We start from the raw sequence: 23,991 nt of genomic DNA, 5'->3' as shown, positions 1-23,991 counted from the left end.
GACATTAATCTCTTGCCTGCTTATACTGCGAGAGATTTAAAACCCCTAGATAAACTGGTTGTAGCTGGGGAGGGTTTTGGGGACTGTCTTGGCAATTGCAATCCAGCATCCATTCTCCTTCTCCTGGCAACAGGTCCCTGAATTTGCTTTGGAGAGCTCTCTCCCTTGTCATATATTCCTGTGGGACAGTCAGTGGAGGCACCAACTCTCTGTTCTCCAGAAACGGGGCATGTGGTGTGAGTAAGGCCAGAAGGCCAGTCTGTCATGGGAAATTTAACCTCGAGAAGAGAGACCCCAAACTTAAAAGTGTGGAGCTCCTTCAGTGTGGGTCCCACCCTGAAGAGACTGTCCCTTAGTTTCGGTTCCAGATCCCAGGTGGCATTTGTTCCTGTCTCTCCTGAAGCCTGATGCATTTAAGTCACCGATCATCTATTCAGTCAGTATTTATTGTATATTATTTGAGGTCCTGGGGATTTGGGGTTGAACAAGACAGGTAAGTCCCCACTGTCATGGGGCTGACATTCTGTGCTAGTTCTTCAGCTCTTCCTCACTCTTGACCGTATCCTTCCAAGAAATTCCTTCTCTGCTTATCTTAGCCAAGCTGGTTTCTATTGATCACAGCCACAACCCTAGCCGACCTTCCGGATCTGGTCCAGCCCATGCTCATCTCACCGCATTGGAAGGTCCAGCCCATGCTCATCTCACTGCATTGCCAGGCACACGCAAAAGCCCAGAGATACCACACTGTAGCAGACCCTTGGCATTTGCTGGTTGTTTTCAGATTTGACTATTTGACAAGGACACAATGGAATCCAAGTCACAGGTATTTTCCCGGGATTTCGCTCTGGGTACTTTCTCCTGCCTCTGTGTTCTTTCATAGTAGAATGCTCTTCCCGTTCTACAGTTGTCTGCCCAAACAAAAGTCTGTCCTTTAAGATTTAGTTCAGACATCAGTGGCATCTCCACAAACCATAAGAGACTCTTAATCATAGGAAACAAAGTTTCCTATGAAGGTTGCTGGAAGAGAGGGGGGTGAGAGGATGGGGTAACTGGGTGATGGGCATTAAGGAGGGCATGAGGTAATGAGCACTGGGTGTTATATAAGACTGATGAATCACTGACCTCTATCTCTGAAACCAATAATACATTATATGGTAATTAATTGAATTTAAATTAAAAACAAAAAACAAAAACCCGAAACAACAACAACAACCAAACATCGGTGGCATCTCCAACCTCTACCTTGCAAATTTATTCGGTAACAGAGGCAAGAGCACGGGCTTTAGAACCTGTCTAATTCATTCACTAGTTCTGCATCCTTGGGCAAGTTACTTACACTCTTTGAGCCTCTATTTTCTCACACGTAAAATGGAAATAATAATAGCTGTTTCATTGGGCTCTTAAGAAGATGGAATGAGATGACATACGTAACATGCCCAGCTCAATGCTTGAGACAGAGGCACTGCTTAAAATATTTTTGTTCCCAGGGCACCTGCGTGGCTCAGTCTGTTGAGGATCTGCCTCTGGGTTTTGGCTCAGGTCATGATCTTGTGGTTGTGGGATTGAGCCCCACGTCGGGATCTGTGCTCAGTGCAGAGTCTGCTTCAGATTCTCAATCTGCCTCTCTTAAATAGGTAAATAAAATCTTAAAAAATATTTTAGTTCCCTTTTGTATCAGTTAGGTCCCGGCAGAAGCAGATGACCCACTGAAATTAGGATAATTTACAAAGCCGGGCAGCGTATAAGGGAAGTACAAGGAGCGGGTGCAGTGGTCTGGGACCAATAACAGTGGAGAGGCAGCTGATGCCAGGCTGAAGGGTTGAGGGGAGGGGGAGGGTTCAAAGCAGAGAGTCTTGGAGAGAATGTGGGAGGAGCAGTGACCTACGGTGGAGGGACATAGCTATGTGACCTTGCAGAGAGGGAGATGGGAATACATAGTGTCACTCTGTTCTCCTCCGTGCTCCTGTAGGTGTTCCCAATGGGAGGCTGGAGGGCCAGGAGACTGTTGATAAAACCCACAGAGGACAGCTTTCCAGGCTATAGAACAGGGGGAGAAGAAAGGAAGACTGACTGGGAGAAGTGGACCGACGATCTCCTCTGTGCCCGGCCTTTACGTAGCAAGGTTAATCATTGAATCTTACTATACTCATGTACAGAGAACTGAAACGTTGTCTAACTGATCTGATCTTCCTTAGGAACCCCTGCTCCATTCTTTCAGGTAGAACCATACAAAATTGCTGTTTTGTCAGTCAAAACGTGTTGAATATTGATACTTTCTCATGGTCAACCCGGTAGTAAATTCGTCTAGGTATAATAATTTAAACAGTCTCTTTATGCCTGGGTCTGTTTGTAAGCTCCCACTGACACCCCAGCCCAGCCCCCCCTTTCTCGTACACTACATTGAATATTATGCATAGCTGAAGGCTAAGGTTCATCTCTGGACCACGATACGATGCTTGAATAAGGTGGGCCACCAGCTCCAATGTTCTGGATGTTTCTGAACTCACCTCATCTTCGAGGTAGCTGGTGGAAAACAAAAGATATCTGGAGCTTAACTGTCTCGCTTTACCTCAGTTTCCCCTTCTGTTCTAGTCCTTCATCAAGGAAGGGCTGCTGTTTCTGTACCTCTCTTCCCTGACTGGCTGGGACTTCGCCTCTGTCATTTTCTCCTCCTTCCCCACCTCATGGTTTATTTACCCTTTATGATAAAAAGGAATCAGGAAGAAAAACTGGCTTCTCCATTAAGGAACAAAACCAGGAGGCAATTAAAAGTATTTGCTATATTTGTCCCTGCCTATGAGGCAGGAGCCCCTAGAATAGGTAACATATTGGGTCACATCATTAATTTTCACCTTAGTGGAACAAATGATCAAAAATCCTTTTTTTTTTTTTTTTTTGAGAGTCCTTTTTGATGGAAGGAGGGGAAAAGAAACATTGAAGTCAAAAGTATCTCTGACCAAGAAGAATGCAAGTGTGAGGGGTTACGGAGATAAACTTGGCCCACTTCCTGTTGAAGATACAGAACGGGCGTGACGTACTGGTAAAAGTCCTGTTTTCTCCTTTAGATTCAGACACAGTGTGGGACCAGCCCTACTCATTTATCTGTTTGTAACCATGCCCCATTCTGCTGTTTGGAGCTAAGTCAGGAGTTTTTAATTCATCCCCTAGCATGCCATTGATAAGAACACTCTATTTTCCTGACACTGGTTTTGACAGACATTTCCAGTCTGTGCATTGCCTGGTCTGGCTTTTGTCAAGAAAAGACAGCCCATTCCGGCTCTTGCCAAACATCAGATACCAATGGCTGACCTTCTTTATGCTCCCTTGGGGGTAGCACTTTGAGAAGAACTCACGGGGAGGCATTGTGTGTGTGTGTGTGTGTGTGTGAGAGAGAGAGAGAGAGAGAGAGAGAGAGAGCATGTGCACACATGCACGTGCGGTCACGCACATGACGTCTTTGGTTTCTTTACATCTCATTTTAATACTTGGTTGGGGAATGAGTATGGGAATTACCTGGTCATCCACAGGAAGGGTGAGGAGGCTAGAAAAGTGGTCTTCATGTGTTTGGGCATAAATGAAATCCTGACAGCTCTTCATGCACTTAGTGGTGGCTTATTTTTTCTGATCAGGAACACCCCTACTAGTGGAAAAAGCCATCTTTCGTCTTACCAGTGGGTAAAAGCCATCTTTCTGTGGGAGTGAAAGGGAATAATGCATTGCTTTAAAAAATGTGAGCTCATGGCTATTACTTGTTGGATGAGAAAGGCATAGATAGTCTTTGGGGTCAGACCTGGATTTCAGTCCAGGCTCCATTCCACACTAGCTGAATGATTTTGGGCAAGTAACTCACCTCCTCTGAGTTTTAATTTCTTCATGAGTACAAAGGCAAAATAACACATACCTCACAGAGTCATAAAAGAGGGCTAGTTACAAAGCCTGGGACCTAGAAGGGGTTCGGCGAACTCCCTGTCTACCATCGGTGTTGCTTTTCTTTGCAAAGAAAAAGCAGCTGTTGTAAAAATCCGGAAAAATCAGCTCTTGTAAAGACAACCCACGAGAGCTGATTTTTCTGTTACTAATCACCCACAGTAAATGGCAGGTGACTATTTTCTCAAAGCAGGAGCTTCATTTTATGAACTCCCTTTCTAAATAATCTTAAAGTGCTCTCCAAAAATTCGGTGAGACACTTCACAACTCGTTGAAGCTGGTTTTAGCAAAATGCAAGTTGCAGCTGGTGTTGAAAAGGAAGAGAATGAGAAAGAGCGGCCTACACATAAAAATGGCGTCTTAGCTCAGACTGCTCTAACAAGGCACTGTAGACTGGGTGGCTTATAAACAGCGGAAATTATTTTCTCACGGTTTTGGAAGCTAGAAATCTGCGATGAGAGTGCCAGCATGGTTGGGGTGTGGTGAGACCCCTTTTCCAGGTTGCAGACTTCCATATTCTGGTTGTATCTTTACATGGTAGGAACAGCAAAAGAGCTCTCTGGGGCACCTCTTCTAAGAGCACGAATCCCATTCACGAGGGGTCTGCCTTCATGACCTCATTACCTCCAAAATGCTCTACCTCCTAGTACCGCCACACTGGGTAATGATCGGGTTAGGATTTCCATACATGGATTTGGGGGTGGGGTGCAACATTCAGTCCATAGCAAATGGTGATTTCATAACAAACTTGTCCAAATGTAGTAGTTTCTCCTTGGAAAGGAAATCACCAATAGCAGAACATCTACTCCATGCTGCGTATTTTCCTATACATACCCTCTTTCTAATCTATATGAAATACGTATGAGAATTGGTTTTTAACTTAGCCTGTGATCCTTAGCAAGAAATACGTTTTAATTACGTCTGTGTATACGTGTATATGTAATGTACATATATAACATAATTATACACATAGATAAAATGGAAGAAAGATTTCATGAAACGGTACTTACCTTATGAAACATGTAATGCACCCTTGATATTGTCTAGTCTATATATCTTCCATTTTGTGAAAATGTTGAGTGTGCCTCGACATCATGTTATGACCTGCTAATGGACAGCAACTGGCATTTTGAAACATTCTGCCCTACATTCTATGTACTAGAATCTACATTTTGTGTTTTACATCAGAATTGGACATTCAGAGATTATGTGGCCACAAGCAGGAAATGTCAGGTTAGGGATTTGAATGCAGAGTTTCGATTCTGAAATCTGTACTGCTTCCATCACACTATGTGGTTTTTTGTGAAACTTTCCTCTTACTTTTGTGTGTGTTTATCTGTGTCCCAAATAATCTTAGCTGTTCAGAGGCCATGAAACCATTTGTTAAGCCAGTCCTGGGAGCAATTAAAACAAAACATGCACTAGACATGAAAGGCATAGCTTCTAGAACTCTCTTCTTTGCTGTGGTCTCACTGAGTGTGCTCTACATGCAGAAAACCTGGTCTCTTTATTCAGATGTTTTAAAATAATAGTTTTGTTTTTCTTTTCCAAAGGAGGCACAAGCTGCTGGCCGACACTGAGGAGAAAAATATCTACGTAGTGTTTGCCTTTTCATTTTGCACTCATTTGGCCCAGAGAGTGAACAAAATCAAGGCAACGTAAAGAAGGCAAAGTTGTACCCCTGGATTTATTTTGTTGATTTTTTACTCACACCTTAAAGCAGACCAGAGAATACTTCACAACCACACGTCTGTCATGTTTTTCCAGTGGCATGTTGCTTTCTGGAATTCTTAAAAATAATAAGCTTTGTGAATCCAATGTAAAGAATTGCTAATGTGTTTATTTTAAAAAACCTTGTATTCAGCAAGTCTGGAAAGACTGTTATGTGGCCTTGCCCCCACTTGTAGTTAAATGGAGGGACTTACCTTATCTGGGAGATTTTTCACTAAAGAGCTCCAGGAGTCTGACAAACCAAAGCCTCCAATGCCTCACAGAGAGTAACTCCCCAGAAGCTCAGTTATGTCCAGCCCGAGGTAAGCCTGCTGAAGGCAGGCATCGATTCTGACATTCTGAGACTAAGCCTTCTTACTCAAATTGCCAGAATGTAGAAGTGATTACTGTAAAATTCTGTAGTTTGTTGTTTTTTTTTAAAGATTTTATTTATTTATTCAACAGAGAGAGAGGGAACACAAGCCGGGGGAGTGGGAGAGGAAGAAGCAGGCTCATAGCGGAGGAGCCTGATGTGGGGCTCGATCCCACAATGCCGGGATCACGCCCTGAGCCGAAGGCAGACGCTTAACCGCTGTGCCACCCAGGCGCCCCTGTAGTTTGTTTTTTTTAAAAAAGGAACAACAACAACAACAAAATGAAGAGAGATTGCAGGCTTTGATATAACTCAACAGCCACTAGGGATTGGACGCCTGCCCAGAACACCAGAAAAATCTCCATTTTGACAGGTCATGCATTCAGTCAGTCAATAAATATCAGGTATGTGCTGTGTGCTGGATACAAAGGCAAGCCGTTGACCCTATTCTCTAGAAGTGCACCCATTGCAAAGTTTATTTCTTTATATGTCCTCTGTTCCAGAAAGAGTTTGGGTGACTGGGAGCTCCCTCTGAGTTGAGTTTCTGGTTCTGATACACTAGGCAATGGCATGTCATGGAAGGTCACTGGAGGCAGAGTTGTGGGGATGGCAGACGTGGAGGTGAGCAGTCTCGTGGCTTTTTGTTTAAAGGGTACGTCTTGAGATATGGAGAAATAGACCTCGTTCCCTTTCTTCATGTGGCTGAGAACAGTGACTTTGACATTTACTTGGTTCTGTAGAGTAAGAACCAACCTTTTCTTAGACTTTTAGAACCCAGAGAAGGTTTGGGATTATGGTTATAAACTAAAGGGGATCCTAATTATTTACAGTCTGTGTGTGCGCGCGTGCGCACGCGTGCGTGTGCATTCTTTTATTTTTTTAAAAAACATAAAACTAAAACCAAAACCAAACATCCCTGCCTTCAAGGAGCATCCGTTCACGTTTGACGCAGTAGTGCCGAGTCCAGGGGCTATGTTCCTTGGGAAAACTGTTTCATAGGCTTCTTTACAGTTTTGGTTTCTCTGGAATGAAGGATTCCAGAAAAGTGTGGGCTGTGTACAAGAGCCCAACAGACCTTCAAGGTCCCCTGGACAAGCCATTGTGTTGCAACTGAGTTTTAGGGCCAGGATCAAGAGCTCTTCTTTTAAATAAAAAAAAAGTGTTTGAGCACCTGCTTTGTCTGAAATAGACACTACAAGGGCATAGTACCTGGAATACAGTAGAAGTTCAATGAATATCTTTTGAAAAAAAATGCAGGGTTGGTTAATTCATGGTCCTAATCTCAATGAAACTTGAAATCTAGTGTTGTAAGCAGATGTCGACTTTCAGCGAATCATTTATTCAACAAATATTTATTAGGTGTCTGGTACCGACAGGCACTTTCCTGGATTCTAGGCAACAAGGTTATGGTAACAGTGAGAAAAGATCGCCAAGTTGAAATCTCAGTGTCATAGTAACGATAGTCATAAATAACTATTGTTCGGTGCTCATTACGTTCTAGCTGCCATGCTAAGGGTTTTACGTAATTATCTTGCCGAATCCCCGTCACTCCTGGGTGGTGTTGTTATACTATTTTAACTATTACTCTATTTGAGAAAACCGAGGCTTGGAGAGGTGAAGTAACTTACCCAGAGGCATAAAGCAAAGAAGTCGTACAGCCAGGATTTCAGTCTTTGTGGGACTTGCTCATTCCTAATGGCTTTCAACCTAAAGGTTCACAGTAACCCTTTGTCATTAAAAAGTCACCTAATATTCTTTCACTGAAATGATTCTGTAGGAGGAATGAATGACACATCGGTTGGTGCTTATCTTGCTCAGGCTTATTAATATGGGAGTGCTGGTCAGGCCGGTGCCTACGTCGGAGACCTTAGGTGATACTAATGACCGCTCTTCAGTTAAACCTTGGCCGTCTGTGTAAATCTCATCCTAAATGAGACTGAGACATGTTTTGAAATATTCCTTGTTTTTTCAAGTTCTTAAAGGCTTTTCCTGCCAAATCTAGAGCTTTTAATTAAAAGTGCGGTGCCCTGGAAGGATGAATGCTCTCCCGGGCCCTGCTCAGACCTGCTGTTTACCCTCTGGGCAGAGGAGAGGGCGGCCTTGCAGCTGGGACAGGAGCCAGTGCTGGTGAGAGAGAAGTGAGGTTTCCTTCCCTTCCTACTCCTCTAGTCCTCAAGCACCCGGTCCCACTGCTGTGGTGGCTAGAAAGCACTGCTGGGGTCGAATTTACTGGATGGCGAGAGGCTGAGGAGGGAGACTGGTCTGATGACTGGGGACAGTATTTGGGACCTGCAGTGGTCTTGCTTCTCACAGAGGGGGTGGATTATTGATATTTATCATCCTCTCTGCTGGGCTGATAATTGCTTCCTTGGGTTAAACTCTCTGAAGCCATCTACTCTATCTCAATGTGGCTTTTCCCTCTGAAGGTCAAAGAAAGGTCCAGCTGAGTTTTCATTTGGGATGGGCCAGCGTGGCTTGGCACCTCTGCCTCTCGTCTCCATCTTCTGTCTCATGCCCATCAGCCCCTTTCCCCCATTCAGTTAGAGCAAAGCCTTTCTTTGTTTGCTGCTCAAATGTCTCTTCTGTAGAAGTATCTACCTCAGACAGCTGCCATGAGAACGAAATGAAATAAATTAAATGATTGAAGAATTTCTTAAGAGTCCTGCAGATGTCAGTGGCAGGACTGAGGTGGTGGGTGTATGACCTGTGCCTTTCTCCAGGGACCTGTGCCTGGAAGAGCCTGTGCTTAATTTAATGCCCTGCTGTCACTCTTTGGAAAAAGTTTTTTTATGCTTTTTTAAAAATTTATTGGTCAGAGAGGGAGTGCACAAGCAGGGGGGAGCAGCAGGCAGAGGGAGAAGCAGGCTTCCCCTGAGCGAGGAGCCCAACGTGGGACTCGATCCCAGAACCCCAGGATCATGACCTGAGCCAAAGGCAGATGCTTAACCAACTGAGCCACTCAGGCCCCCGACTTTCTGGAAATTCTTAATAATTCCTGAAGTGGGGGCCCCTCATTTTCATTTTGCACTGGGTCCCACATATCCTGTATTGGTTCCTGCTTAGCTGTAGGGAAGCCAGACCATGCTCTTCCCTAGCACTGTCCTTCAACACGATCTTGGTTGCTGATGACACTATGACACATCATGTCCTAAACATTTACCTTTGTGACAGTGTGTTAGGACACCAGCCTTTCTTTCCCTCTGTTGCCACTACAAGAAAGCTAAGGATTAGTTGCTGGGTGGTGGGCTTCAGACATAGCTGGCTTTCACATACCACAAACAAATTTGAGCTCCTTCAACGTCAAAGGATCAACATTATTAGGGGATTTACTGCATTTTCAGAAAGCACGCCACCAGCTTTCACCTGCTTTTCTGATTTCCTAGGACGAAGGAAATTCTGGGGAGAAGCAGTGAGACCCTGTTCTTATGTTACAAAAAGAACCGTTGTGGGTGTCATCTTTATATGAATCCATAAATCCCACAACTACGTCCATGGTGTCTATGAGGCGCAAGACACTCTCTTACTCACTGTGCGCATGACAGACCTGGCCTTTGTCCTCCCCGAGCTCCCAGTCTAGTGGGAGAGATCAGATTTATAGGAAGAGCTGTGTATCGAGTACGTGAGGAGCCTAAAGCAAGCTGGAAGTCAGGGGGAGTTCTGGAAGAGGGGACTGCTTAGTTGATACCGGAAGGATGAAAGGACAGGTGGAATATGATCCCTTTAGAGCTGACTTTAGTGATAGGTAGCCCGGGGGTGTGAGAGAACTTGGGTAGAGCTACCGGAGGGATGACTTTCAGGTCCAGTTGACCTGAGTCTGAGCATTCTTTCTGTGGCTAACTAGTTATGTCACCTCAGAAAAGTTACTTGGCTTCTCTGAGCCTCTCTTTCTCGTCTGTGAAATGGGGATAATTATGGTACCTACTTCCCCGGGCTGTGATAAAGATTAAGGGGCTCATTTCTCCCAAATCTAGCACAGTGCTTGGCAAGGCTAAGTGTTAAATGAATATTGGCTGTGTTATTGCAAGACACGTTAGCTGCTTTCCCATTTCAGACGTGAATTTCTGAAGCAACACTGCAGAGACTGGTTGAATAATAAGCGTGGTTTCTTGCCGTTTATAGCGTAGCCACGTACTCAGTGCTCTCTCGTGCTCACTGTACCTGACCAGCCTTTCCCCTTGGGAGGGGAAGGAGTTTTCACTTGTCAGTGTGGAAATGCAACAGCCAGGAACCTGGATGAGAGGGTCGGTCAAGACCTGAGATTTGCTGTGGTGGGGAAGAGATCCCAGAGAGAAAGCCAGCGATTGTGTTCCGCAGAGCGGCCAACGGGAAGTGATGTGGTCAGTCTCATAGGATTAAAACCAGGGATCCTTATTAATATGGATATCCGAGATGCTGAAGTCATAGCCCGAGGAAGGAACTGGGAACTCTCGTAATTGCTTAGACGCTGTGTGTTTGTGGTTCTAGCAGATAGCATCGGGAGGAGGCTGACACGTGAACCTCGGTGCTCACCCCTCTTGCTCGTCTCCTAATTATTGCCATCTGTTCTTACCCCGGAGATCCCCGTGCCCGAGTCGTGCTCGCTCCGCGGTGCCCTGAGCAGGTCAGCCTGAACAACAGCAAAAACCGTGACTGTTGTCTGTGGCACTTGGCCTAACAGTCTGCTCATCAGAGAGTCAATTTCCTCTCAGAAACAGGATGCAGGACTGTTTGGTTTTTCTGGCCTGAGGTTTAAAGATGTTCTGAGCATGGGGCCAGGGGCCTTTGGCTCTGATTCGGATCATCTACTTTGCAGAATTCATTCTGAAATACCAGCTTTCTTAAAGCCCTTTGGATTTCCTGTCTTAGCTTTTTTTTTTTTTTTTAATACTTCGCATTCATCCACTGATACATAATCAAAGCCTCTGCCCAAAGCACTCTGGAAAGAGGCGGCTCTAGTCTGCGAGGGAGGAGGTGCAGTCTGACTGCAGAGGAGCACGCTTCTAGGAAAGGAGCGTGCCTGCTATGTGGGGTGTTAAATCTCTCAGTTAGGGGCGCCTGGGTAGCGCAGTCGTTAAGCGTCTGCCTTCGGCTCAGGCTGTGATCCCGGCGTTCTGGGATCGAGCCCCACATCGGGCTCCTCCGCTATGAGCCTGCTTCTTCCTCTCCCACTCCCCCTGCTTGTGTTCCCTCTCTCGCTGGCTGTCTCTCTGTCACATAAATAAATAAAATCTTAAAAAAAAAATAAATCTCTCAGTTAATAAAATGGAGGATGGGGGGGCGCCTCGGTGGGTGGCTCAGTCAGGCCTCTGCCTTCAGCTCGGGTCGTGATCTTGGGGTCCTGGATTCAGCCTCGTGTTGGGCTCCGTGCTCAGCGGGGAGTCTGCTCGTCCCCCACTCTCCCCCCACTCATGCTCACCCTCTCTCTCAAATAAATAAATAAAATCTGCAAAAATGTAAATAAAATGGAGGGTGGCATTCGTGCCCTAGCCTTGATTAACATATGTAATCCTAGGGTATCAGTGGTCTAGAATCCAAGGCTCTTATGTAAAAGCCTGATTCACCACGTTGCTGAGTAAAAGTGAGTATTTAGCAATGTTGATGGTGATGATGGTGATGACACGTAGGCTACCTGCTCTTTATCCAGCGCACGTCTCAGTTTTGGTACATGTAATCTTCCCAGCAGCACACACGTTATTATTCCTTTTCACTGATGAAGCAACTGTCTCCGAGACATTGAGGTCGCACAGCAAAAAAGTGGCAAATCCAGTGTTGGAACTCCCGTCGAGCAGTCAGTGATTCGTGAATTGTGCTGCTGCTTCTCTGTGTGGTGTTCTGCATGTTGCAGACATCTTGAAGCCCTCATTTCCTTTTCTGTAAGATGAGATAAAAAGATAACTGGGTTGTTGTAAGGATTAAAAGAATCAATAGATCTAAAAGGGCTTAGAAAGGATCACCTGGGTGGCTCAGTCTGTGAAGCGTCGCCTTCGGCTCAGGTCATGATCTCAGGGTCCTGGGATCAAGTTCCGCATCGGGTTCCCTGCTCAGTGAGGAGTCTGCTTCTCCCTCTCCGTGCCGCTCCCCCTGCTTGTGCCCTTGCACGCTCTCTCTGACAAATAAATAAAATCTTTAAAGAAAAAAAAGGGCTTGGAAAACTGTGGAGTGCTTATTAATGTGTATCTTAATATGATAAAACTTACAGGTAATTTCCCAGACTCATGTTGGGCTCCTTTATGCCAAACCAGGCCTGGGCTCCCTATATTAGAACTCTCTGGTGACCTAGCTCTCCACAGGTTCAGCAATTTTTGTTGCATCTGCTGCCAGTTGACGGGGTCACTCATTTAAGAAACACTTCCTGAGCCCATTTGTGTGTCAAGCAAAATGCTGGGTCCTCCCTATATGACAGGACATACGTAGTCATGACTGCCACCTTCATGGAAGTCATAGCTCCATGGGGGAGAATCGGATTAAAAACATAGAAACATAAACAAAAAATATATATAACTGGAAGTTTTGTTGCATGCTCTAAGAGGGAAAAATGTTCTGAGAGAAAACCAAGAGGGTAGGCGTAATTAAAATGGGCCAGGAAGTAACTTTTGAGGAAACGATTTGTAAACTGGAAGATGAGTGGGGGAATTAATTGGGTGTGGAGCAGGCAGAGTGCTCCAGGCATAAGAAAGAGCAAATTTTAAGGCCCAGAGTGAGGAAATAATGATACTTAATTATAGTGATTATAAAAGCTAACATTTCGTGAACTCTCATTATGTGCCAACAACTATACCAAGGGTTTTACCAGTATTACCCCATTTTATCCTCAGATGCCCTCTGGGTAGATGCTGTTTTTATTCCTAATCTACAAATGAGACCATTGGGGCTGGGGAGATTAAGTGATTTAACTAAGGTCATGGAGCATGGAAGTGCCGGAACGCGGGTTCAGATTCAGCCAGGGTGATTAACCACTCCCATTCTAAACTGCAGTCGTGGTTCAGCTAAATAACTAAACGTTGGTCAGTCCATCTGTTAGGGTTCAGTTGCCAACAACAGAAACCTCCTTAGCTAGTTTAAGGGAGAAGAGACTTATCAGGTACTCAGCAACATACAGAGCGCTGTAGGAACTGGAAGAAAGGCTCTTGGGCATACAGTCCAGGCAGACCTTCCAGAGACAACGTCCTGCTCCCAGAACCACGTGTTTCTTCTATGACTGGGAAACTACTGTTGGCTGCAGGAAGCCACCCAGTCTGGCACTTCAGAACTGGGCTGATTCTGGCTCAGTCTACACCAGCAAAATAGATGCCTCATCCCCTGCCTCTCCCCTACTTAACTGAGCCCCAAAGTCAAGTGCTTGTGATTGGCAGGATGAAACCAGATACTGGTCTCTAGTTGCAAGGGGAGTCTGGGAAATGTAGTTCTTAGGTTTCCCACGATGCGAGGCATGGGTAGATGGCCCACAGGCTCCAAGCCACCCAGTGGGGCTGGAGTGCGAGGAGTGATAGGGAGGGGAGAGATGTAGTCAGGATCACATCAGGAAGGCCTTTGGGCCATGTTAAGGGATTTATAGTCTATCTGCAATACAACGGGAAGCAGGGCACTAGCATAATCAGATGTTTTTAAAAGAAGATCAGCCTGGCTGATGTGTGGGAAGTCGGTTGGAGAAGACAGGAATGGATGCAGGAAGACCATTTACAGCCCATAAGATGTAAAGAATTTGACAGATTTTTTTTTTCTCAAAGATTTATTTATTTGAGAGAGAGAGAGAGACAGAGCAAGTGAACTAGCAGGGAGAGGGGCAGAGGGAGAGAATCCTCAAGCAGATGCCCTGCCGAGCACTGAGCTGGCCACGGGGCTTGATCTCATGACCGGTGAGATTGCAACCTGAGCCGAAACCAAGAGCTGGACATTGAACCCACTGAGCCACCCAGGTGCCCCAAGAATTTGACAGATTTTAAATGTTTTGGATGTTGAATCAATATGATATGGTGTTGAGTTATGGGAAATTGTGGAAGAAAGATGTCAAGGATGACAAGTTTCAGGTTTGAGAAACTGGGAAGATGGAGAAGCATTTACCAAGGCAGAAAAGACTGGGGAGTGACTTGGTTGCCTGGGAATCAGAGGAAGAAGTGGAAAATCAAGAGTTCCGTCTTGTAGATCTCAAGTTTGAGATGTGTCTTAGACAAGCTAGTGGGCGTGTTAGGTGGGCAGTTGTGGATGACCCTGGAGTGCGGAGAATCAGGACCAGAGATAGAAATGCAGGAGTCATCAGCAGGTCTCTTTGAAGTCGAGAGACTGGGTGGGATCACATCTGCACGTGGTGCAGTGGAGGGAGAGAAGGGGCGTGGACGGAGCTCTGAGGCACTCCGACAAGCAGAATTTGGGTAGAGCAAGTGCGACCCGGAAAGGAGACTGAGCAAGAACAAGAAAGGCAGGACAGAAACACATGGGAGTTCAACCAGGCGAAAGAGAATATTTCGTGAAGGAGAGTGTGGTCTTTTTAAGATGATGGTTTACTGGACTAGACAGGATGGATGCTTTGGTGACAGTGTTCTGGAGAGGGCTGAGACAAAAGGTCTGTAGGGAACGTTTCTGAGTCTTGGCAGAGGAAGAGAACAGCTGACGGCCATAGGGGACTGTGACATCAGGGGGCTTTGTTTTGTGTGTTTTCGACTGGATGATAGGAGAGCCTCTAGAATGCTCCTGGGAATGGTCCTGTGGAAAGGAAAGGGGAGGGTTCTGCCAGATGAGGGTCAGCAAAGTGAAGGACTAAAGTTCCTGAAAGGGGCGGAGGGGACAGGATCCTGGCCCGGCATGCAAACTCTCTTACTGGGAAGGAGTTAACAAAGGGGAGCCACAGCCACAGCCTGCCCAGACATTTGGTGGCCAAAGCATGTCGGAAGGCTTGTCTGTTGGTTTCTGTTTTCCCACTGAAGCACGAGGCAAGGCTGGGGTGTCAGTAACCACAGGAAGACCTCATGGTCTGTCTGTCCGAAGAGTCAGAGCCTGGGGCTGCTTACACCCTCCCAGCCAGAATAATGTGCATCCTTTTGTTTAACGTTTCAGTAACTAACGGACCATTCTGGAGCCTGACCCTGATAAAAGGCTTTCTATATCGACAGGAGTTATCCTTTCCATCTCTAGAAACCAGAAGCACCCACCAAAACCCAAACAGCCATTTCCTTGCTATAATAAAAGAATTGAAGTTCTCCTTACCGGGCACACCAGTCCCCACGTAACATGTATTTACTGCGGACGCTGAGGGCTCCCACTGGAGCAGGGACAAATAGGAATACAGAGAACAGTACAATACTGAGCGAGATGGGAAGTCCTGGGGCGGGAGGGGGTGAACGTCAGGCATCTAGAGAACAAGGAGGACACCCAGCCCATTTATTCACAGGCATATTTTGGCCCCCCCTTTCGGCATTCTTTCTAAAATCTCCAGCTGCGTTAGTCACAGCTTCCTTCTTCTTTCCTGCTGGGTAGAGATACTCGCTAATGAGAAATATGAGAATATTCAGAGCAGAAGGCAAGCGTCACAGAGACTCTTCTGGCAGTGGGTCCTAATAGGATCGTGTGCAGTGTCTCAAAGTGGAGAATAAAAATATCCCATCGTTGGAGGCACTGGAAAGGAAACGGAGCAAGTAGCTAGACTCCGTAGATGGGGTGGGGGCACCCTGCCTGGGACCCCACACAAGAAGTCCGAATGACTGTTTCCAATTGGAACTTTCCAAGATACTGTGATTTAAGTGATTGGTAAAAGGCCCGTGTGAGCTGTGATTGAATATGAAATGGGACACATGGTTTGCTTTATAATCCATCTGAAGCCCTTACAAAGACCAAATGTTTTGGCCGATGTTAAACGTTCTGGCAAAGGTCACAAAGTTCTAATGGGCAGGAAGCTCAGGCAAACTTATGAAAATATCTGTTCTTGTTTCATTCCCTGAACTAAAAGAAACCATGGAAGCAAGAATGGGAGGAACCCAGGTAATTATATTTCATTGCTTTTTCCATTCTCTTTCTTTGATTTAGTGGTCAGTCCTTTGTAGAAACTGCTTCTGCTATTATGTTAGCAGTTGGCTTGTTCGCTTAGCAATGGGTGGTGGGAAGACACCTTACTAAAGCTGTCTCACTTGGATGGTTTCATGGGTTGTTTTCCTCCCTCCACTCCCCCCCTGCAATATTAAGCATCAACTTTTCTGCTACTTTTCAGATTTGTCATTGTTTGGTATGTGAATTTGAAAAAAAAATCCTTTTTTTTTTTTTAGTGTTTCCTTCCGTTTTTATCTCTAATTCTTCTTGTTGGACGTCTCTCTGGGATTCCTATTTTTGCATTTTCCCCCTTCATAATTCACTTTGCATAGGTTTCTGTTGAGCTGAAATCCCCAGAAACTGGAGTAGAGGAAGATTACTTTTTTTACTCTTCTTTTCAAGGCCACTACTTAGTCCTTCTTTCAGCTTTTTCTAATAGGTCCAACTTTATTTAAAATACTCTGAACATTTCTCTGAGGGTATATCGGCCACTTTTTGCCACCAACTGAATTCGTTTTAGCAATAAGAACCAAGGAGGTCTGATTATCAAGGTGCTATCCATCTGTATAGATATTGCCTTTTGTGAGCCAAAGAATTTTCTAGAGTCCTCCTAGAAGGTTAATCAGGACTTTAACTTGGCACAGTGTACCTCGTAGAGTCTCCATGGAGAGAGGATTCCCTTTTCCAAGGTACTCCCTCAGCAGGGAGAATTCACGGTTGAGTTCAGAGTTTCCTTCATGACCTTGTTCCCAGACCATGCCATGTCCATCCCAGGGTCCTGCTCAACAATATCCCTCAAACCCCTTTCTTGCAAAAGCTCACCCAGCTCTGTGTCCATTGGAAAATGGCTAGGTTTTGTAACATGCAGAAAGGTACTATTGTAAGGAAACCGTTCTTTCCCATAATCCTTACAGATAGGGGCCGTCTCCTGGCAGATGGGAGGAGGGGCAAGGTGACTCAGGCCATAAGGCATGTTTCTGTCCCTGTCTTTGAATTCAGTTCTCTTGTAGTGTCAGGAGAGTAGCCTGAGTGCTACTTGAAGGTCTCTGGAGACTTCCTTGCCAAGCTGTAGATAGCATGTGCCCCTTCTACTCCAGGCTTATTCTGCCTTCCCTTGGGCCTCCTCCTCTCCCTGGTGTGAAACACAAACAGAGGCAGGAGTTTTTCATTCCCTGCTACTGCAGAACTTGTCACATGGAGAGAGGACGGTGAGGTAACAGTCAGCTCTACCTTTCCATTAAGGCTAAACGAAGAACTGGGGAGCAGTGCTCATTTCCCAGCCTAAAGCAGGAATGGAAGGGGGTCTTGCAGGCAGGTGGAAGCTCTCCACCACCAAGCTCAGGGTCATTGGAAGTTTCTCCTCACTCTTCTGAACTTAGGCCCTCATAACCCCCAAACGTCCAGTTTCGTTTTTAGGGTATGTGAGGTTTTCTGCGGGCTGAGGGGTCATTCTTGGGCCCTTTGATGCCTGTATAACCACACCCACTCCTCCCCACAGCTGCGTAGGGTTCAGGACAATGAGGGAGCAGAGGAAGGACGGAGTGATCAAGATCCTGGGGTCTGGTCTTTATTGATTTTTCCCATTGCGTACAACTGTGCATGTGTATCAGGTAGGATCTTTGTGCATGTGTGTATGTTTTTATAATAGCGGTATTATAATAATTACACACTTTGGAAATGGGTTATCCTCACAGATACGTGTGAAGGAACGGGGTGGATATGCAATGCCACCGTCAGACTTCCTCCCTGGCCCTGGTCACCTTTGAGAAGCCAAAGCTGCCTCCCAGTAGGAGCTGAAGCAGAACCCTTGTTTCCTCTTGGCCTGAGCTCCTGGAATTCCCTAAACCTCCCCCCAAACACACCACAGACAGAAGAAACAAGAAGACAATTAATAGCATGAGAGTAAACATTTCTGGTTAGGGGAGACCGAGACCATCCTCTTCAGAGGATGTGGTAATGCGAGAACGAATTTATTTTCTCTAATTGCATTTCTCAGAAATTTTGCTGGAGGTGGAGGGTGGAGGAGAGTTTTCTGGCTGAACAGAGGAAGCACACCCCCCGACCCAGAGTCTGGGGCTCTGGTGAACATGGCCTGATGGCTGGGGTGTCCTTGGCCTGGGCCTTCAAGGCCAGGCTGGGGGCCTCAAACACAGTTGCTGTGGAATTGTGCCGTCGTTCTGGGTTTTCTGACTTTCTCTGTGACCTGCATAGTAATGCTTAGGGCCTTCAGAGCCTCTGGTTCTGTTCAAAGGCAGTGGGATATGGTCCTCAGCCCTGCCTTTACTCGGGGAAGAAAGCAGCGCTGTCACTATAGGAATGTGTGGATTGGGCTCTGCCGGGTCCTTGAGTTTCTCCTCGAGCAGACTCCCTGTCTTTGCATGAGTGCCACACCCAAGCCCGTTTCTTCCTTAGCATCGGGCCAGTGATGGACTCGTTCTTCATGACCTTCAGTATTCCCTCTGCCCGCAGAGGCAGCTCTACTGTCTAGTGGGCCTGGGCTCTGCGCAGAGGCGGACACTGGGGAGGCTTTGAGCTGTAGATCTTTTTGTCCCTTCGCTCTTTGCCAGGGATGAAGCCTCTGCTGCAGATGCCGCTGCTATTTTAAAATTTGATCCTCTGGCAGGACCTGGGCCTCAGGTTGGGCTTTCCTTGTTACGTGCCTCTCCTTGAGGGCCTCTGCTTTCTGAGGACCAGCTCTAGAAACTGCCATCCTGGGGGCCCTGGGACCTCACGGAGGGGAGAGATGAAAGTTAACCTTTTGGAACTGGGGGTTGAATAGCAGAACCTTTCCTTTTCTTTCTTTTTTTTTTTTTTAACAAGCTTTTATTTTATTTTTTTATTTTATTTTTTAATAATATTTATTTTGTTATATTAGTCACCATACAGTACATCCCCAGTTCTTGATGCAATGTTCCATGATTCATTACTTGCATATAACACCCAGTGCACCATGCAATACGTGCCCTCCTTAATACCCATCACCTGCCTATCCCAATCCCCCACCCTCCTCCCCTCTGAAGCCCTCAGTTTGTTTCCCAGAGTCCACAGTCTCTCATGGTTCATTCCCCCTTCTGTTTACCCCCCCTTCATTCTTCCCTTCCTTCTCCTACCGATCTTCCTATTTCTTATGTTCCATAAATGAGTGAAACCATATGATAATTGTCTTTCTCTGCTTGACTTATTTCACTTAGCATAATCTCCTCCAGTCCCGTCCATGTTGCTGCAAATGTTGGGTAATCGTTCTTTCTGATGGCTGAGTAATATTCCATTGTATAAATGGACCACATCTTCTTAATCCAGTCATCTGTTGAAGGGCATCTTGGCTCCTTCCACGATTTAGCTATTGTGGACAATGCTGCTATGAACACTGGGGTGCATATGGCCCTTCTCTTCACTACGTCTGTAACTTTGGGTTAAATACCCAGTAGTGCAATTGCTGGATCATAGGGTAGCTCAATTTTTAACTTTTTAAGGGACCTCCACACTGTTTTCCAAAGTGGCTGTACCAACTTGCATTCCCACCAACAATGTAGGAGGGATCCCCTTTCTCCACATCCTCTCCAACAATTGTTTCTTGCCTTGTCAAATTTTGCCATTCTAACTGGCGTAAGGTGGTATCTCAAGGTGGTTTTGATTTGAATTTCCCTGATGGCTAATGATCTTGAACATTTTTTCATGTGTCTGTTAGCCATTTGTATGTCTTCATTGGAAAAGTGTCTGTTCATATCTTCTGCCCATTTATTGATTTGATTATTTGTTTCACGTGTATTGAGTTTGAGAAGTTCTTTGTAGATCTTGGATACAAGTCTTTTATCTGTAGTGTCATTTGCAAATATCTTCTCCCATTCCGTGGGCTGCCTCTTAGTTTTTTTGACTGTTTCCTTGGCTGTGCAGAAGATTTTATCTTGATGAAGTCCCACAAGTTCATTTTTTCTTTTGTTTCATTTGCCTTTGGAGATGTGTCATGAAAAAAGTTGCTGTGGCCGATGTCAAAGAGGTTGCAGCCTATGTTCTCCTCTAGGATTTTGATGGATTCCTATCTCACATCAAGGTCTTTCAACCATTGGAGTTTATCTTTGTGTATGGTGTGAGAGGGTGGTCAAGTTTCATTCTTTTTGCATGTAGCTGTCCAATTTTCCCAGCACCATTTATTGAAGAGACTGTCTTTTTTCCACTGGATGTTTTTTCCTGCTTTGTCAAAGATTAGTTGCCCACAGAGCTGAGGGTCCATGTCTGGGTTGTCTATTCTGTTCCATTGGTCTATGTGTCTGTTTTTGTGCCAGTACCATGCTGTCTTTGTGATCACAGCTTTGTAGTACAGCTCAAAATCTGGCATTGTGATGCCCCCAGCTTTGTTTTTCCTTTTCAACAATTCTTTGGCGATTCGTGGCCTTTTCTGGTTCGACACAAATTTAAGGGCTGTTTGTTCCAGTTCTTTGAAAAATGTCATTGGTATTTTGATTGGGGTGGCATTGAAAGTGTAGATTGTTCTGGGTAGCATAGACATTTTAACTATGTTTAATCTTCCGATCCATGAGCATGGAATATTTTTCCATCTTTTTGTGTCTTCTTCAATGTCTTTCAAGAGTGATTTGTAGTTTCTAGAATATAGATCCTTTACGTCTCTGGTTAAGTTAATTCCTAGATAACGTATGATTTTTGGTGCTATTGTAAATGGAATGGATTCCCTAATTTCTCTTTCTTAAGTCTCATTGTTCGTGTATAGAAATGCAGCTGATTTCTGAGCATTGATTTTGTATCCCGCCACATTACTGAATTGTTCTATAAGTTCTGGTAGTTTGGGGGTGGAGTCTTTGGGTTTTCTATATAGAGTATCATGTCATCTGTGAAGAGAGACAGTTTGACTTCTTCTTTGCCAATTTGGATACATTTTATCCCTTTTTGTTGTCTGATTGCTGTTGCAAGGACTTCTAGTACTATGTTGAATAATAATGGCAAGAGTGGGCATCCTTGTCGTGTTCCTGATCTTAAGGGAAAGGCTTTCAGCTTTTCCCCGTTGAGAATGATATTCACTATAGGCTTTTCATAGATGGTTTTTATGAAATTGAAGAATGTACCCTCTATCGCTGCACTCTGAAATGTTTTAATCAAGAAACGATGCTGTATTTTGTCAAATGCTTTTTCTGCATCAATTGAGAGGATCATATGATTTTTGGCTTTTTTCTTGTTGATAAAATCTATCACACTGATAGATTTGCGAATGTTGAACCACCCTTGTGTCCCAGGGATGAATCCCACTTGGTCTTGATGGATAATCCTTTTAATGTACTTTTGGATCCTATTAGCTAGGATCTTGTTGAGAATCTTGGCATCCATATTCATCAGGGAAATCGGTCTGTAATTCTCCTTTTTGATGGGGTCTTTGCCTGGTTTGGGGATCAAAGTAATACTGGCCTCATAGAATGAGTTTGGTAGTTTTCCTTCTGTTTCTATTTTTTGAAACAGCTTCAGGAGAATAGGTATTATTTCTTCTTTGAATGTTTGGTAGAATTCCCCGGGGAATCCGTCAGGCCTTGGACTTTTGTTTTTGGGGAGGTTTTTGATCACTGCTTCAGTCCCTTCATAGTTAATCGGTCTGTTTAAGTCATCAATTTCTTCCTGTTTCAGTCTTGGTAGTTTATAGGTTTCTAGGAAGGCATCCATTTCTTCCAGGCTGTTGATAAAAGTTTCTAATGATCCTTCCTATTTCATTGGCATTGGTTGTGATCTCTCCCCTTTCATTCATAATTTTATTAATTTGGGTCCTTTCTCTATTCTTTTGAATAAGTCTGGCCAGTGGCTTATCAATCTTATTGATTCTTTCAAAGAACCAGCTTCTAGTTCTGTTGATCTGCTCTGCTGTGCTCCTGGTTTCTAATTCATTGATCTCTGCTCTAATCTTGATCAGCTGCCTTCTTGTGCATGGGTTAGGCCTATTCTTCTGTTCCAGCTCCAGCTTCTTGAGGTGAGAATATAAAAACTGCATTTTAGATTTTTCTATTCTTTTGAGTGAGGCTTCGATGGCTATGTATTTTCCCCTTAGGACCGCCTTTGCAGTGTCCCACAGGTTTTGAACTGATGTGTTTTCATTCTCATTGGTCTCCAGAAATTGTTTAAACTGATTTTTAATTTCCTGGTTTACCCAATCATTTTTGAGCATGATGGTTCTTAGTTTCCAAGTGTTTGAGTTTCTTCCAAATTTTTCCTTGTGATTACGTTTCAGTTACAAAGCATTGTGGTCTGAGAATATGCAGGGAATAATCTCAGTCTTTTGGTATCGGTTAAGACCTGTTTTGTGACCCAGTATATGGTCTATTCTGGAGAAAGTTCCATGTGCATTTGAAAAGAATGAGTATTCTGTTGTTCTGGGGTATAGTGTTCTATATATATCTATGAGGTCCATCTGTTCCAGTATGTCATTCAAAACTCTTGTTTCTTTGTTGATTTTCTGCTTAGGTGATCTGTCTATTGCTGAGAGCAGAGTATTGAGGTCCCCTACTATTAATGTATTATTATCTATATGTTTCTTTATTCTGGTTAAGAGTTGGCTTATGTATCTAGCTGCTCCCCTGTTGGGGGCATAGATATTTATAATTGTCATATCCACTTGTTGGATACATTCTTTAAGAATAATATAGTGTCCTTCTGTATCTCTCACTGCAGTCTTTAGTTTAAAATCTAATCTGTCTGATATGAGAATTGCTACCCCAGCTTTCTTTTGAGGTCCATTGGCATGAAAAATGGTTTTCCATCCCTTCACTTTCAGTCTGGATGTATCTTTAGGTTCAAAATGAGTCTCTTGCAGACAGCAAATGGATGGGTCATGTCTTTTTATCCAATCTGCAACCCTGTGGCGTTTTATGGGATCATTTAGGCCATTCACATTGAGAGTGATTATTGAGAGATATGATTTTAATGATGTCATGTTTCCTGTGTAGTCTTTGTTTCTATAGATTGTAAATTTCTGTTCTGTCTCACTCTTGGGGCCTTTTTACTTTTATAGAACCCCCCTTAGTATCTCCTGCGGGCTGGTTTGGTGGTTACAAATTCCTTGAGTTTCTGCTGATCCTGGAAGGTCCTTATCTCTCCATCAATTCTGAACGACGGCCTTGCTGGATAAAGGATCCTTGGCTGCATGTTCTTCTCAGATAGAGCTTTGAAAATACACTGCCAACCCTTCCTAGCCTGCCAGGTCTCTGTAGACAGGTCTGACGTTATTCTGATATTTTTCCCTCTGTACGTAAGGATTTTCTTCCCTCTGGCCACTTTCAATACTGTATCCTTGGATCTAATATTTGCGAATTGTACTATGACGTGACGTGGTGTAGGTCTGTTCTCATTGACCTTGGGAGGGGTCCTCTCTGCTTCCTGGACACGAATGCTTGTTTCCTTTGCCAGATTAGGGAAGTTCTCAGCTACAATTTGTTCAAATATCTCTTCTAGACCTCTCCCTTTCTCCACCCCCTCGGGGATGCCAATGATTCTGACATTGGAACGTTTCATTGAGTCAGTAATCTCCCATAATATACATTCTTGAGATTGGATTTTTTTGAGGCAAGATTCTGTTTCACCTTTCTCTTCTACCATCCCATCCTCCAATTCACTAATTTGTTCTTCTGCCTCATTTACCCTGGCTGTCAGAGTGTCTAGTTTAGACTGCATTTGATTCATAGCATTTTTAATTTCTGCCAGACTTGCTCTCATTTCTGCCCTTAGAGATTCTATATTCTCGTTAATATTTTCATTAATAGTTTTTTCAAGCCTGCACATCATCTTGACCACTGTTACTCTGAACTCCATTTCTGACAATTTGATTATATCCATATCCATCAGTTCTGTGGCAGAGGCCACAGGCTCATTATCTTTTCTTTGCTGGGGGGGATTTCTCCTTCTCGTCATTCTGTTGAGGAGAGGTTGTGGGGATGCCCAGAGCCCAAGTTATTGACCAGGACACAGGCAGTGCGCACTTGTTTTATAGGGATCTT

At 44.6% G+C, this 23,991-nt stretch overlaps 1 protein-coding gene across 1 annotated transcript in view; it reads left to right on the top strand.

The window, feature by feature from the left end:
* Nucleotides 1-23,991, top strand: part of FREM1 (FRAS1 related extracellular matrix 1) — a 275,149-nt gene that overhangs the window by 50,743 nt on the left and 200,415 nt on the right. Inside the window, exons 3-4 of the mRNA XM_057313443.1 lie at nt 1,970-2,122; nt 2,901-3,040. The gene's annotated coding sequence lies outside the window, so the exon portion shown is untranslated. The remainder of the gene's footprint in view (nt 1-1,969; nt 2,123-2,900; nt 3,041-23,991) is intronic.

The sequence above is a fragment of the Ursus arctos genome, unplaced genomic scaffold (genome assembly GCF_023065955.2).
Source record: "Ursus arctos isolate Adak ecotype North America unplaced genomic scaffold, UrsArc2.0 scaffold_18, whole genome shotgun sequence".
NCBI classification, from domain to species: domain Eukaryota; kingdom Metazoa; phylum Chordata; class Mammalia; order Carnivora; family Ursidae; genus Ursus; species Ursus arctos.
Note: the sequence above shows the minus strand (reverse complement) of the source record. Positions and strands in the feature narration are given on the sequence as shown.